Source organism: Hippoglossus hippoglossus, chromosome 24, assembly GCF_009819705.1.
Source record: "Hippoglossus hippoglossus isolate fHipHip1 chromosome 24, fHipHip1.pri, whole genome shotgun sequence".
Taxonomy (NCBI): domain Eukaryota; kingdom Metazoa; phylum Chordata; class Actinopteri; order Pleuronectiformes; family Pleuronectidae; genus Hippoglossus; species Hippoglossus hippoglossus.
Window position 1 is genome coordinate 627,300 of NC_047174.1, and position 12,701 is coordinate 640,000.

Consider the following 12,701-nt stretch of genomic DNA (forward strand, 5'->3'; position numbering starts at 1 on the left):
TCTTTGTTTCTTTTGAAAGGAGACGTGTGGTCTTGGACGTCGGCAGCGACCCTGAGGAGGAAGCTTTCAGCCTCAGAGTCAACATGACACTCGGTGTGTGTTGCTTTCACTGAGTCTGACTCAGATCCATCCCAGTGAGAGATACACCAGCTCCATCTGACCACAGGGAGCTCAGAGGAATCAGCACAAAGTGAAAGTGAACAACAGAGAGTATCAGAGCAGATTTCACAGGAGAGCTAAAGGAGGTCGAACGAGTCAGAACTTCAGCTTGTTCTTCTCGTTCTATTGTCTGTGGAAGTCCACTCACTAGTTTACGACCAGATGCAGTTTGAGATTTAACAAGTTAAAGGTTTAGAAAGTTAATATTTTATATTTTAAAGAATTATATTAATAATAATAAATACAACTTTTGCCGCTTGTTCTTTTTCCTGGACTCTCAGTCCACACATGGCAGCTGTGGCCTCACTTTGGTTTTACACAGTGATTCTGTATTTAGCTGCTGACAGTAATAAATTGTGACACTGACGAATCTGTGATCAACATGTAGCTGGAGCATGTAACTCATATAATCCTCAGTCCCTACGTGAGATTGGAGAAACAGGAAGTGACTTCTGTACGTTTTCTTCTCTAGATTCTCACGTTTATGTGAAAAACGTCGGTCGGATGCTCAATTAGCATCAAGCCTTTCCACCGACAGTCGGTTTCCACGGCTCAGAGGGAAAAGTCCGCGTGGCGTCGCCACACGAGCTCCGCGTCAGGGAGCAGGTGACGACAACACAAACACAAAAGCTTCGACACTTTCAGTTCGCTGGTCGCTCACGTTGCGTCCTCACGTGTCCCTGACGCGTCCAGAGAACCACTCTGAAGCCACTAACTGTGAAGGGTGTTATTAAACTGATGCATTCATATGAATGTTTCAGCCATTTGAGTCTTTTAGGTGATTTCTAAGCAGAGTGATCAACAGACTGAGTCACATCGTGATTCCAACCTGTGATTTATCAATCACAAGCTTTTTTCTCCCCATGTGAACAACACATCATTTGTTTGATTCAAGTAGTTGATGGATTTTCTTGTGTTTGTGCTTTTGTGTTTTGTCGTCTTTGCTAAATGTCTTTGATTCTCTTTTTCCTGCTTCCTTTGAGAGTCTTGTATTGATTTTCTACTTGTTCACTTTCTGAAGTATATTTTTATCATTTCATCTTTATTCGTCAGTGAAGGACAGAAAGAGAAAGAGACAGAGACAGAGAAAGAGAGGAGAGGGACTGAGTTTGACCTGCTGATGTGTCTATGTGGTACATGTGCTAACACACACACACACACACACACATAGGCACCCCCCCCCCCTGAGGGATTTCATGTGTCTGGTCACTTTTTGCAGGAGCAGTCAGACAAAGTGATGTTTCTCACTTCACTTGGACTCGTGAGGATTCTCCAGCTTGTTGCATGTTGTTGTGATTAAAAAGCATTTTTCAAATACCTGAAGGGATTAAAAACTAAACACATAAAAGAAGCTTAGGATCAGTTGTGAGACCTGAGAGCAGCAGTAGAAAGGTGCTCCATCTTGTGGAGGTTTAGAACATTGAGCTCAAACGGTTGGATAGTTTACAGTTTGCATCGTGCTCCTACGTCGAATTTAATCACAAAGTCAATGAAGTTCAATGAAGTTCATTATTGTCTATTTGCAGATGTGCCTGTGTGAGGGCAGTAAATCAGCACCAATCTGTCCACGCTGGCGTTTAACCAGCAGCTTCAGTCTTGATTCGATGTCGCCTGCTCTGGCCCCTGAAATGCAATTGACTGTGGTGACTGGTGTCGCTAACCTCACGTTGCTCAAGAGAAAATGAATGAGGCACTTGATTTGGTTGCCATGGTAACATCATGAAGGTTTTACTCTGCACTATATTTCATTTCTCAAAGGTCAAAAAGACAGGCGACAGGGTCAAAACCCGGATATCAGTCAAAAGGAGCCTCAGGGTGACAGAGCGCTGGATAACGATCCCAGGCACTGATCATCTTTAAATAGAGTCAGATGGTCCAGAACAATCATCGTGGTGACACTCAACTGATTGTTTCTTCTCAGCTGGACGACCGGTGAAGAGGCGTCACAAACACAAATCAGTCCAAAGCTATTTTCAAAGTGCATCTTTGCACGAGGCCTGATTGGTGGCTCTTTACTCGTTCACCTCTCAGAGGTCTGTGTTTGTGTTGACCTGTAGTTCTCACTCCTCCTCCGCTCCCTCCACTGGTTTCCAGTAGCTGCATCCTTTAAAACCACTAGTACTTGTTACCGTGCAGTGAACGGATCGGGTCCAGTCCACATCCAGGACATGGTCAAACCTCACAGCCCGTCCACTCCGCTCTGCATCGGCCAATCAGCTGCTCCCTCACTGCGAGCTAACCACACTGTCCTGGCTCCTAATTGGTGGAACCAGCTCCCTTTTCCAGCTTCTTTGAAGCTAATGTGCTTATTTAATTCTTGCTGTTCAGGGTTGATCCACTTATTGTGAGTGGCTTTGGATAGAAGCGTCAGCTCAATGAAATGTAATGTTAGAAGTTTTATTCAGTTCATCTTTAAGGATGATACACTAATGAGATACAGAATGTAAAGAGCCTGTCTTTAGCTGGTCCACAATGATTGGTCCTCTGTCCCACATCTCAACAGAGACACATTCAAGGCCCTGCAGGCTCCGGGCTCCTGTGATGGTCACGCAGGGCTGGACTGGGACAAGCCCTGCGTGACCTCATGGGAGCTCATCCTTATGCTCCCCCGACTTAGTACCAGCATGTTTGAATAGAAATAACAATGGAAGTGGTCAACCTGGGCTCATGGGGCTACTTTAACGTAAACTTCTTCTTCTTCTGTTGTTCAGTTTATTAGCGAGTGGCAACCAAGGTCAAGATGCATAACCGCCATCTACTGTGTTGGTGCAGCGTTCCTGGAGGCACTGCACTACCAGGTCGCTTAGCGTGCATGTGGAAGTAGCTCCATGAGCACATCATAGGAATAACCTGTATGACACCATCGGTTATGTACGAAGGACATAAGGACGCTGTCCTTTGAACTCTCCCCATAAGGCTCATTATGTCCTCTGATCTGTCTGATGGGCTTCAGAAGATTCTGTACATTCTTTCAAACCCAACGAAGAAGAAGTTTGAAACAGCAAAAACCTAATGACTTGTAACATGGAACAGAGGTAAGGCATGTCTCAGTCAGGAGAGTTCTCAGGAAGTAAACTGAGCTGCAGGTTCTGTAAAGATGAGCTGCTCCGGGATTTGCACGAGGATCTGTTAGCAACAGTGGAGGATCTGAAGCAGCGAGAGATCTACCTCTTAAATAAGAATAAAAGCACTGAGTTCCACCTGCGTGAAGCTCAGGCAGAGAACGAAACTCTGTACGCTGAAGCTGTTACTCTGCGGAAACATGAGGAAGTCCTGCAGGAGGCCATCAGGGCCCTCACTGAAAGGGAGGCTTTGCTAGAAGCTCTGTGCGGAGTTGAGCTCGTCCTCAACACAGAAGAGCTCATAGAGAAGCTGCTCAGGGAGATCACTTACTATCAGGAGATGATGGAGGAAGATCATTTACTCACAGAGGATCTGAGAAGATCAGTGAGGGATCTGAAGCAGCAGCTGGAGACGAGACAGGAGGAACAGATCCTGGGACTGAACCTCAGTGACGAGTGTCTGGCTGCGGAGCTTCAGGAGAAGACAGCAGAACCTCTCTGGCTTCGCTTCGGCCGACTGCTTCTGCTGACATGTGCGTCGGTGGGCGAAGCTGCGCTGGCTTGTTGTCAGGTCCCTCCGAGGCGACACTCTGTCCAGACAACCCTGTGCTTCTCTCTCGTTTCCCTTCTCACTATTCTATTGTATAAACTCAAAATTCAACAAATGAAATGAAATACATGTCATTACATCGACACATATCATTATCAAGGAAAGTTGTTTTTATACAGAATATTTCATATGGCAAAAAGTTCTTTACATAAACATACAAGATGCATAAAACAGACATTTTATATTATAGAGGAAACAAAGACAAACAGTGGAAATACAATTTAAAACATTTTAAGACGAGTAGATGTAGAAGAGTGTCACATGTTTAAGTGACATCAGGAACATCAATGGCCAACAAACGTTTCAAGCCTTGATTTCAAAGTGCAGAGAGTTGGGGCAGACCTTCGTCCTGTGCAGCGTCACCGAGGGGTCGTCCTCGAGGTAAAAGGCTCAGTCCTCCTCCGTCCTCGCTGAAATGAGGAGATAATAAAGATTAAGTTAATGTCATAAAGGGGATTTGAGGGTTAAGAACAGAGAACGTTGCACCTTGTTAAGATATATGACACAAACTGTGATTTGTGAACATGGGCTGTACAAATAAAGTTTAACTGATCGATTGAAGAATGTGAAATACTGGGGGCTCTTAACATCAGGGCTCCGGGGACTGTGACGTCCCAGAGGACTGTGACATCACAGAGGACTGTGACGTCCCAGAGGACTGTGACGTCCCAGAGGGCTGTGACGTCCCAGAGGGCTGTGACGTCCCAGAGGACTGTGACGTCCCAGAGGACTGTGACGTCCCAGAGGGCTGTGACGTCCCAGAGGACTGTGACGTCCCAGAGGGCTGTGACGTCCCAGAGGTGGTAACCGACTCTCGACACCAGAGGCTGCAGATTGTCGTGTCTCGGACAGAACTTGCAGCAGCAGAAGGAACAGTTGATCTTCTGTCAACAGCTCCTGAGTTGGAGTGGAGGTGAACAAAGGCTCCGTGTTTCTTATCCTCCATGAATTTAACATGATGCAGGCGGGGGGGGGGGGGGGGGGGGGGGGGGGGGTCAGAGGCCAAACCAAACAGGGGGGACGACCCGCTGACAACCATCTGAGGACTGAAATATTCAGCGCCGGTCAGAAATGTCGGAATTGTTGTACAAACAAGGATGTTTAAGTGCTGCTGTAAATAATGTAAAAGAGACGATGAAGCTCAGTGAAGACGAACGTGGAGGAAATGAAAACAACCAGGAAAGAACCCTAACCCTAAAGTGAGGGTCGTCCACAGGATTTAAAGAAATGAAATGTACAAGAGTTTATCTGTAATCTCTGGAACTGCAGGAAACAGAAGCACACGGCAGGTGGTCTGGAAACTTCCCTCAGTTCTTATCTTGGTCCGGACTGTTCCTCGCTAGTCAGAGAGCAGCCACTCACACACAGGCTGCAGACTCCTGCTTCCTGTGGAGCACTCAGGAAGCACCACCTTCGTCTTCATCACTTACTGAGGATGCTCTTGGATGTGTTCCGGGCACAGGAACACAGAGTTTTGACACCACTGTGGTCACACGGGGTCAAGACGGGAAAATAAAACGACCTTTGTAAATGCCCCCCCTGGTTTCGAGTAATGAACCTAAACGCCTGTGTGGATTATTGGAGAAGCAGTGACCCTGGATCAGTCCCTTCAGCTTTTGTTCATAGAACGTCTGTCGTGTGAATAACCTTCGTCTTGTGACCCCTCCTCAGCTCCAGCTGTTGCCTCCAAGCGACCGATGAGTCACTGAGGATGAAAACCTTGCTCCTCCCTCTCATCCACAGACGTCCTCGTCAGGCGGGCGACAGGCTGCGGCTCAAGGACGACTTTGGGAAAAGACTCATCTCCTCGTTATTCGAGTCTCTGCCACCTGCTGATAAACCTTTAATATCACTCTGCTAAATGTCAAGTCTCATGAGCAGCGTTTCTGCCTCAATCACATTTATTATCAACGAGTGAAGCTCGGATTTAATTAGAGAGTCACAGATTCACGTTCTCCTGGTGTGTTCACCTGGTTTTGTTCTGATGAACATCTCAGCCGACACGTTCCTCCTTTTTGTTCTTTTTGTTTTATATCAAATATAAAGAAAAGACCATATAGGTGCAGGTTAATAAAATGAATATAAGTCAGTTTTTCATAAACTGATGTATTTGTTCCAGACAAACTTCCAAATCTTTAAAAAGCTTTAATGAATTAAACTGTGCTGTAAACAAAATGAAGTGTAAACAAGTAGAAGTCCATGGAGAATGTGGTTTCAAATCCAGAGTAGAAATCCTCTTTGCTCCAGTTTGCTTCTCTCTGAACCCGTGGATGTGAATCGGATTCCAGGAGACTGAGCTGCAGTGTGAGGAGGAGGAGCTGCTGTCTCTTATTCTGAAAGGCTCTCAGTGCACACTCACAACTATGAATCCTGGTTTTCTATATTGAACAAATGTGTAATGTGTCGAGTTCCGTGTTGGTGAAATACAGCTCGAGAAGTCATGAGGAAGAGCTCATAAATACTACATATATAGATATAAATACTCGTTTCTGCTGTGGAACTCAGCTCAGCGGCAGAAGAGCGAGCTAATTTTGAGCATTTCATAATTTGAGCAAAGTGAAGTTTGAGGGTCAAAGTTCACATAAACTAGGATCACATATCAAAGAGCCTGAGAAAGTCTCTGACTGAGAGACAGAACAGAATCAAATGAAATAAACTAATTCCGTCTCCTCTTTCTCCAACTGGAACAAATGAAAAGCTCTGCGCTGTGGTTTGATCCAACATTACCATAGATTAACTTCTTACATTAATACGTGGCTGTGTTTAGCTGGTAACATGCAGCTCGTGTCTTTATCTCACAGTGACAGACGCAGGGGGGGGGGGGGCAGCTAAATAAAGACAGGACCTAATGTATGCACGGGGAAACGAGCACGGAGGCATTCAGAGTTACATAAGTTCTGATGTGTAATGAATTTTGATTGTTTTCCCCCTAAAGACTAAATAGTCAGTTTAAAATTAGTACAGTCGGTTTAGTAAATCCATTCTGACCTATATTCTCTGTGTGGGAGGAGCAACAGCACAAATCCAGTCAACAAACTTTTTGTGGGGGGGGGGAACAATTTGGGCTTTTTCACAAACTGACAGAAGATGTTCAACAGAAAGTTTAACATCCACTTTACGCTACAAGTGTGTGTTCAATGCTTTTAAGTGTGACTAATATTTCAAATGATAATTTGTGGAGTAGACCTCAAATAAATATAATTTAAATGGAAACCATTTATATATGTTTGCTAAACCAAATTAGGACAATAACTCTATGTTCCTTTTTATCAACATGATTCAAGTTGGAAATGAAACTCTGAAAAACTGTTCACAGAAATAAATAACTGCAGGCTGTCATTTTCTCAAGAGGAAGACAGAAGCTGCCAGAATTTAAAAAACAAGATGAGACAGACAGATCCTCACTGGTGCCTCCAGCTGTGAAGACAAGCAGCTGGACGTCGTACAGCTGGTCCAGAGTCAGCTCAGGAAACAGGTTTATCAAAGTCTTAGTTTGAAACCCTGAACATTTCCCTCATCTCACGGTTAAAACATATATATATATATATATAAAACTTTGATATATATATATATATATATATATGTTCATGTTTGGACTCAGTGCTAAAAGGTGGAGGCTGGGGGGGGGGGGGGGTGGAGGCAAGTTGCAGGGCGTGAGAGGCAGTGAAGCTGAGCAGGGATCAGTGAGGAGGAGGTCGTATTTAAACACTTAGGTGAGGGAGTGGGCTGTGATTGGTGGGTGACTGACGAGTACACCTATCAGCAGCTGACAGCTGAGCACATGACCCGTGTCCTGCTTCATAAACCATCCTTCTTCCTTCTGAGGAGCCGACATTCACCTTTAATATTCTGGTGCATTTCCTGACGTCAGATTTCTTCTCACAGGTGAAATGGACAAACAACGAAAAACAGAAAGTGGATAAATAGTGTTGACTTGAATCAGTTGGTTTGAAGTGATGAAGACTTCTGCTTCCTCCCTGTGACGGCCGGTCGGGGGGGTTGGGTTAAAAAGGAGTGAACGCCATGAGTCCACGGAGCCTTGAGTGGGAACCATCACAGCACTGCAGCCATTTTCTTCCTTTGTGGTCAACCACATTGCCCACCCCCCCCCCCCCCCCCCCCCCCCCCCCCCCCCCCCCCCCCCCTTATTCCTCATCATGGTCGTCATGTACTGCTGCTGCTGCCATCGTGGTGATTTCTGCAGCCGTCACTCAGCCTCTTGAATCCACGCCGGCTGCATCCTCTCGTTCTGCAGAACTGAACCTGAGGCAGAGGCTCAGCTCCCGGCTGCTCTTTGACCTTTCAGAGTTTCACTGCTGGACTGTTCTGCAGTTTGTTGTTGATGTACAAGTTTGTGTGTGTGCCTCATTTTCTACCTGTGCAAAGTATGATTCATACCCGTCTATTAGTTTCAGACTGATGCATCAACGTTTCACCGCAGCAACGTTATTATCACTTCACCGAGGAGGTCACGTCTTCTCCCTGTTTGTCAGCAGCATCCAAACAGATCCCAGCAGAACAACAAATAAAATCAGGCGACTCATATCTGAGTGTGTGCATCTGCAGCTCGATTGAATTTAAACTGTTGGTTCTTGAGCTCGACTGATGTTGTTCTGTTTAACACACGTGTGTGAATCAGGACCGTTGTTGTAGCACTGATGTGTTTCAGTGTAAATCCCAGTTTTCAGAAATAAAATCTAAAATGACTGTTTCTCTGCACTGATCCGTCTCCGTCTTCCGATTCAAATGAGCCGCTGTGTTTGCCTCCATCTTTTATTCATGCCTGAGTCCTTCACAGTTCCTGAGCGACGTGCGCTGTGTCGAACATCCAGCAGCAACGTGCACCTACAGCCGGACGGGCACACACACAACCATGGTTGGAGAGTACAAGCAGAAGGATTTTTACAAAGATGTGAAACGTGTTGATGTTTCTGGAGTTGGATGGAGGTGAAGCTCAGGAATCCACCGGATATTAAAACCTGCTACTTGACAGGATGCAAAACGTGAAACACTCGTTCACTCCACCACCGGAGAGAAAGAGGAGGAGGAGCTGGTGAAGGACTGGATGTGATCGTGTGTAATTAAAAAGTCTCGGCTGCACCTTTGGCTTCTTGCTCTATTGTTTCTCCCAAATGTGGAAACCTCGACCCAAACACGCTGAGATTTTATATTTTCTTATTCAACAAACCTGCGGCTGCTTTCCTTTCAGAGGTTGGTGAGCGTTGAGACTAAATCCAGATGAGCAGTGAAAGTTAAAAGCACTTTTCTACATTAACTGTCTGAACACGTTTCTTTGACCTGATGTGGAAGTTTAGCCTGATGTAAACTTCACGTAAACCTGCAGTCGCATGTAGCTGGAGACAATTCTCTTTATATATTCGTGTGTTATTAGTATCTCTATGTGTGTTTTAAATGCAGAGTTGATTCATCAATGAGGCCTCAGCATTGAGCAGATCTGGAGTCAGTGCCTGCTCTGCCTGGAAGTCGCTCCTGAGCACATGGAATATAACGTACCACTGATTAAACCTCTGCAGTCCATCACATGAAATAACCTTGAAGCTGTGTTATACTCGCTGCTCCGGGATCAGTTCTTATTCAGTTTGTAGAACTTAGCACGACCGGCCTCTTATCTTCTGATTGTGTCTGCACTCGTGATGGGAAACGTTTAAATAGTCCATCACTCAGGTGGAGGGAGGGGGGGGTGAACATCCACACTGTGGATTCCCTGTGATTGCTTCTGTAAACGGCTCCTTCATCAGACCCCTGAATGGCTCAGATGTTCTGCTGATTCACTGGACCTGGATCAGCTCCTGCATCATTGCCTGTAAGGGGGGAGGGGGAGAGAGAGAGAGGTGGAGGAAGAGATGCTGAGTGGGTCTGGAAAGACACGCATACACACACACACACACACACACACACACACACACACACACACACACACACACACACACACACACACACACACACACACACACACACACACACACACACAGAGCAGCTGAGGAAGAGGAGAATCCACTCAGGAGGTTGTGTGATGAAGAGTTAGATCTAAAGGTCGGGATCCAGAGAGAGAGATGTGTTTGGTGAAGTGCAGAAAGGTTTGATTCACAGAAGACGGTGGAGTTGGAGGTTTCTGACCCAGATGCAGGATTCAGTTATTTCCACACAATCAGATGTTTTTATACATAAGGTGTTTTTCTTTTCTTTTATTCTGACTCTCGATCTTTGCTGCGAGTCAGCGCTCCGGTTTTCATCTTCTGCTTCGCTGCAGCATGTTTTACAATCAGACGTCTGCACGGCTTCACTTGTGCAAACAGATAGATTCAGATTCCATGCACACACACACACACACACACACACACACACACACACACACACACACACACACACACACACACACACACACACTGATAACAAATCCTCTCTTTAGTCTCTGTGAGAATGAGACGCAGACAAAAGGCAGAAGTGAACGATCCTGAGACTCATGAATGAAGCGACACTGAGTCTGTGTTCGTTTCCCTTTAAATGAGACAGAAGCAAAGATCGTCTCCAACAAGAACCAGAACAACAAGTTTGTTGTTTCACTTCATTACCACTGGATGTGTGTGTGTGTGTGTGTGTGTGTGTGTGTGTGTGTGTGTGTGTGTGTGTGTGTGTGTGTGTGTGTGTGTGTGTGTGTGTGTGTGTGTGTGTGTGTGTGTGTGCTTCTAATTACATTAACAATACTTTAGGAAATCCTGCGATATCTCTGCTTTTAAATGAGTTTTCTTTGGTTTTTATATGTGACCTAAATATGTTAAATATATCTATATAATATATTAAATATGTTAGCACATCGTGTTTTGTCCATTTGACAACAGTGTTTTATTGTTGGTGCACGAGGTGTTTTTTTTTTTTTTTAAATCAATTTCTTTAAATTATCTCATTATGAGATTGTTTGTTGACATTTTCACTGATTTCCAGGAGAATGATTCATTGATCATGATTTAAAAAATCTGACATATTTAGAGGATGGATATAGAAAAGTGTTTCTGAATCGAAATCCTGATTTAGTGGATTTCGATGTGGTTTCGACGTGTAGCTGAGATCATGTGGTTGAGTAAAGAATCAACAGTTCACATGGATCCTCATTATGAACATGAATCTAAGGATCTGAGGAGAACTGAGTTCATCAGGTTGTTCTGTTCTCTGGACACTTATAGATCAATGTGTGGAAGGAGAGCAGCCATGTTTAATTGTCTGTGTTTTTCCGGCTCTTGCACAGATAAAACATCAACTCTCCTAATCCCACCTGGAAGTTTGTTCCCCTCCAGAAAAGAGACGTCAGTGATCACAACACGTTTCTGAATCACTGAGCAAACTGCTGAGTGAGTTCGATTCAGACGACTGGAACCAGGCTCAGATTCTCTTCTCATCTCAGACAAGCAGTGGATCGAATGAGAGACTTGAGTCCACAGAGCAGAGCTCAAAACCAAAATGATGCTCGCAGCAAAATCTGAGATTAGTGATGGACATGAAAATGATGTCAAACAAGGAATGAGAGAGAAGTAAAAGGTGAAAGAGACGAATACAGTCGGAATTAAAGTGGTCAGACAGCGATTGTGAATTATTTGTATCGGACTGAGACCAAATGTTTTCTGGACGTCTTTCAAAAAAGCTTAATTTACCTTTAATGTTCTGATCATTTCTACATGTGCTTTGATAAATATCCTCACAGCTGCTTGGTTTTCTGAACAGAAAGTAAATCAGATAAAGAAGAACTTTATAAACCTGTTTCATCAGCTCCACAGAGGTTGTGTTGTCTCTGCTGAACAGAGTCAATGAAACCTGCTGTCAGGAGGGAACATGGGCCAAGGAAGAATTTAAGTTCTGTATTTGTGTATTAAGTTCTGTATTTGTGTATAAAGTTCTGTATTTATTATGTATAAAGTTCTGTATTTGTGTATTAAGTTCTGTATTTGTGTATAAAGTTCTGTATTTGTGTATAAAGTTCTGTATTTGTGTATTAAGTTCTGTATTTGTGTATAAAGTTCTGTATTTATGTATTAAGTTCTGTATTTGTGTATAAAGTTCTGTATTTATTATGTATAAAGTTCTGTATTTGTGTATTAAGTTCTGTATTTGTGTATTAAGTTCTGTATTCACGCTGGGGACGTGTCCAGATGTCGCTGCCTCTCAACAACTGGATGATTCAACTCAACACAGCTAAGCAGTGATATTGTGTGGAAGCTGCTGGCTCCATCTAGTGGACACATCGTACAACTCCATCCTCCGATGCGTATAGTTCCTGCGCTGATCAGGTTTCCACGTCACTGATTGAGAAAAGATTTAGAAACTAAATCCAAGCAAATGCAAATAACAGAATTAAAAACAAGACAAGGTGCAACAAAATATATTAATTCATATTGATATAAAAATGTGAATAATTACTTAAATAAATGTGTAAAGATGTTTCTGTCAGTTCAGGTCGTTCTTCTCTCTGATGTTTGTTCGTGTTTCTGATCAGTTTGGATTCAATCAGTTATCTGATGATGTAAAAACACACGTCATGATTGACAGCTGAGACTGACTCAGGATTGGTCGTGAGCGTGTCTGGGCGGGGCCTCGATACTAAGGCTCCACCCCACGATCACTGCTGCACAGACTCTGACTGTAAATGACGTCATCACCACAAGGTGGCAGCGTTCTTATCGAGATATTTTAGCTTCGTTTTTGTTCAGCGGGAGAAAGTGGAGACGCGTCGTCCATCTTTGTTTGGCTCCAGCTTCTGAGAATAAAACGACAGTGAACTTTGCCTCGTGAACATTTTGTCTTGTCTTCTAATCCTCACAGATCCGAACACACACACACACACACACACACACACACAC